This window comes from Pteropus alecto, unplaced genomic scaffold (assembly GCF_000325575.1).
Source record: "Pteropus alecto unplaced genomic scaffold, ASM32557v1 scaffold97, whole genome shotgun sequence".
In the NCBI taxonomy this organism is placed as follows: Eukaryota; Metazoa; Chordata; class Mammalia; order Chiroptera; family Pteropodidae; genus Pteropus; species Pteropus alecto.
The window spans coordinates 5388334-5393016 of NW_006439713.1; the positions used below are offsets into that span (position 1 = coordinate 5388334).

Consider the following 4683-nt stretch of genomic DNA (forward strand, 5'->3'; position numbering starts at 1 on the left):
TTACACATGCTTACATATATTAGATGTAACTCTGTGAAATTGACTTTTTGGGTAAAAATGAACAAATACTTCTAATTGCATAAGATTCAAATTAGGCACATTGCATTTCTGTTCATCAAACAATAATGTAACATGTACAATTCCAGTAAAATATGTCGTGAATAATAACCTTTATATTCAAATACTCAACAAAATAATTTGTAGAGTAGTCAGGTTAATGGAAGTTATTATACTACTGTGTGTAGGTGGTGCGTTTTGTTGTGGGAGGGAATTCGTGGTTTGGGTTATGGATGAGGCAGTCGGGGGTCAGAAAGATCTCATAGGCTTTAATATCTGAGCAAGCCTGTAAATAAATTTTGCTCTGATGAACAATGGGGAGGGGGTTTATATGGGGCTCTAAGGATGTCAGGGAAAGATCTTCCTGCTGGGAGAGCATGTAAAAGTCTACTGAGTTTGGTGAACAATAAGCAGGCCAGTATTGCTGTAAATTAAAATTTAGCAAAAGCCAGATCTTGGAAAACCTGTGTGCCATTTTAAGAAATATGAAACGGCTTCTGCTATAATCCTAATATTTTCCATTTTTGGAATCTAGCAGAAAGCAGCATCAGTCTATAGTGTATATGCTGAGCTAGAGAGTAAGCTAAAATGGAGCCCTGAGAATCAGGCTCTGGTTGCTGGCAGACCCACACGTCTAGCCTGGATCTCGCCACATGTGTACAGTGTAGGCAGTAGAGAGTTGATGAAGGGTTTTAGCCAATCCCAGGGGGCAGGTTCAAAGGCAGTTAAGGCACTGCGATGCCATTTCTAGTTCTGCATCGAAGATGGAATCATGGGACCAAAGAGGAGAAGACAGATTCAGGTGACTGTAGGTAATCCGCTCAGTGGGATTTGGAGGGGACTTGGGTGATGTCAGGGATAATGAGAAAGGAGGAGTCCAGGGTAGCTCCCAAGTCTCCGCCTGGTTTCACCAGGGGAGGGGAGCAGAGCAGTTGGCCTTGGTAATGACGTCTGCCTCTTAGACATCGAGGTGGCCACTGAGTGCCTCTGGGACATCTGGCAGGCAATTCAGTCTGGAACTTGCAGAGAGGTCCGGGCTGGACAGAGGGATTCGGAGGCAGCTGGTGCTTTTCGATAGGTTCTATGAGTGGACATTGAGTTTTTGAAGAACAGCAGAAGCTAACTTTCTGCATTGCCTGCCAGGGTCACTGGAATCTGCATTACATTTTCCTTGAGGCAAAGCCAGTTGTGTGACGTGAGGGGGTGGGGGTTGGGGTGGGAGGGAGTGTTTGCTCACTTAGGGATGTAGCATTCAAAAATGGTGTCGGAGAAACAGGAGTTAAAATCGTGCTTGCGAAGCTCGCTGTGCCAGGCCGAACTTTCTGTGCACGCGCAGAGTGACTTTGGCTCAAAAATGACGTGTTTGGTAGGCAAGGAACTTCCATGCGTGGTTACAATTTAATATACACCTATAGAATTAGTGTTTAATGTATATGCGTAATATTATAACTTATTCTACACACAATGGCACCAAGACTAACAGGAACTCCTGCTCTTAGGAGCTTAGTAAGGCCAAGCAGAAAGGAAGGGGTGCCACATGAAGCCACATAGCCCAAGTCAGAACCAAGCCGTGGAGGCTGGGCCCCAGAGTTGTCCTTGCTGCAGCCTGTCGCAGTGCAGCTAGGTCGGGAGTTTGTAAACTGGATGAAAAGCTTCCTGAACATTGACTAGAAATGCTTCAGGGGCCTCAAGATGAGTGTTAGCCTGGGCAAGACGGGAGCTGGCACCGTGGGATGATGGGAAGGGGCCCCGAGGATGGAGGAAAGGGAGAAGGTACCGGTGGCCTTGAAACAGAGCTGGTGATGGGGGGAGGGAGAGTGAGTGGAGGAGGAAGATGCAGAACATTCACGTTCAGAAGAAAGCGTCAGGGAGTCCGGCTCCCGAAGAGAGGAAGGGAGTCGGGGTAGAGGCCGGCTGCACAGGCGGAGGCAGCAGAGTGGGGGCCATGCAACCAGACGCCCCCACTGGGTCGGGCTGCACGTTCCTCGTCGGTCTGCCTAGCGGGGAGGCAAGAGAGGTGTCTGCTGGGTGAGCCAACGAAAAAACATGTGAGGTGAGGCTTCTAAAAAAGACGTGGCAAAATATCAGTGAGATCGTGGATCAGGGGTGGAAAATGTGGGGCATGTCTACTTTCTCTTCGAGGGAGAAAAGAAGAAAAAAAATCCCACGGGCCTAGCAATTTTTGTATGTTTGCTAAAACGAAGTGACAAAATGGCCTGTGGGAAGAGACTTTGAGACACGCCCATTGAAAGTGGGATGATGGTGAGGAGCTATTAGTATTTAAGGGTGCTCCGAACCCCTGAGAGAGAAGATTGGTTTTCCCCAGGATGGAGTACGGAAAGATAAAGGTCCGGGGACAAGTGATATAAATCCAGTTATTTTTATGGAAGGAGAAGGAAGAAGAAAGAAACGGGCCCCCCAAAATAACTGAGAAAATAAGAGTCCAAAAAGTGAAAGAAACAGTCACAAACACTATAAAGTGAGCCCAGATCCCTGGATTTAAATCTAGATTCTGCTATTCCCAGCTGTGTTGCCCCAGGCAAGGACCAGCCTCTCCAAGCCTCAGTTTTTAGCTCTTTCATTTTAAAACAGAGCCTAAAATGCATTCTCCGGAGGGTCGGAGGGTCGTTGAGCAGATTCAATGACCCAATCTCTCGTTTCTGTTTTTATCTTATAGCCTATAATGGACTCTATTGGAGAGCCGCGGAGGCGACACGGTGGCAGGGGGGTGGGGACGATGCCGTATGTGGTGTAGGACGCACTGTAGGGTGAGCCTGCACATACACCTGCTACAGTAGGAAATGCTACGAGCTCTCTCGGACCACAGGACAGGGCCTGGAGGTGGGAACACAGAAAAGACAAAAGGGAACTTTTTGCTTCCCACCTTCCCACCTCGGTGCTGGCATCTTAGTTTGGTCAAAAGGGAACGAAAATCCACGAAGCTTGTTCTGAATCCACCCAAGTCCATGTGTGAAGAGCATCCTTCTCTGGTCTTCCCATGGGAGGTGCAGCTATTAATTACACTAAGTGACAAAGATTCTCCTTGTTGCTTGATGGACACAAGGATGAATCTTTGTTACTGACTGCAAATAATAGAAGTCTGGTGCTGATCAAGAGTCAGGTCCGAAAAACATGCTCTGAGCCACGCAATGGACACATGGCACCTTCTTCTGAATCGACCCGAGAGGCTGCAGGGGAAACAGAGTGGGTATTACTTGGTCAGTTTCCTCCTATGAAAATATAGGCCCGTCCTTTTCTACTTGTTTAGCTCTGGCACTAGAACAACCTGTCTCTTTACATTAGTTTGGTTCTGCAGAGAAACGGTCATTTAGAAGGAAATACTTGGAAAATCCAGGCACAAATCCATTTTTAAAGACACAACTGAATGATTGCTTTCTTATTGTGCTACGTGGGGCTGGAAAAATCATTCCTTTCTGTACATATTTTTCTTTTTTGCTTTGTGTTTTCATTCTGCTTAAAGCACACATATGTGCCAGAAATGAAAACATTTTCAAAGGGCACGTTTCAAGGACTCCTAAACGTAGGACCTGTCGCCAAATATACATTTCCCTAATATGTAAATGACTGAAAAGGAACACAATGAAAAGCATATGCTATTCAAATTTTCTTTAGAAAAACAAGAGCTAGAGGGTTTGACTTCTGGCCTCCTAAATTTTTTAAACTAGTGGTTTCCATTTAAATTTTATTCTAAGTCCTCAGACATCATTCGTTGCGTATTTTAATTCTGTCTCTTAATCAAAACTGAAAAAAAGCTACTGAGAATACTAAGAATAATTTTATTCTCCAAATAGGAGAATGTCATTTCCTTACATCAGTCTGTGACTTGACATGAAGCTTTCAAATAGTTATCAAGACTAAAAATGTTAGAAAACACACAGAATGTCCGGGCTGCTAGTTGGCCATTTCATAGGCCTGGGGACGAATCGAGAGTTGGACAGTAAACACAAACTTGTAGAGGAAAGAAGCTTTAATTTCTTGCCTTCTGCTATGGCCATGCCACCCTGATCAAGCCCGATCCCATCTGATCTCGGAAGCTAAGCAGGGTCGGGCCTGGTTAGTACTTGGATGGGAGACCCCCTAGGAAGACCAGGTGCTATAGGCATTAAAATCAATCAATCAATAAGTTTCTTGCTTTCTGTTGTCTGTAAAGGAAATTGCCTCAAATTATTTCTGGGGGGAAAAAAAAAGACAGCATAAATCCACTAATTAAACTCAAGGCAGTCGACAATGATTGGGATTTGCTTTGGAGTCCATGGCGGCCACCCCATGTGAACAAATGCCCTTGACATAATTTAAAAGAATTGTCATTTGCTATGAAAAAAATCCCACTGGTGAGCGAGTCTCTCAAATGCCTTGTTTTATTTTACCGATTTTTTTTTTGTGGGGGGGGCGCGGATCAGGAACAAGTCAGCACTTATAATTATTCTATGTCATCTCGTCAAAGATTCACAAACCTGAGTGGCCATCTCCTTCCCGAGCAGATCCGTGGGGCGGGTGGGAGTCGTTCAAGTTCCCTGGAGCCCTTGTCCCCTTCCGAGGGGATTGAGGAGGCCGTGCTGGACCCTGAAATACGACCGAAGGTCTAGACCTTTTTTATCCTTCGGA

At 45.5% G+C, this 4683-nt stretch overlaps 1 non-coding gene across 1 annotated transcript; it reads left to right on the forward strand.

Annotated features, from left to right (window-relative positions):
• The first annotated feature begins 4061 nt into the window (after nucleotides 1–4061).
• On the forward strand, nucleotides 4062–4180 carry LOC112483827. Its single transcript, XR_003047777.1, has one exon. It is a non-coding gene; the product is annotated as a 5S ribosomal RNA (ribosomal RNA).
• The last annotated feature ends 503 nt before the right edge of the window (nucleotides 4181–4683 follow it).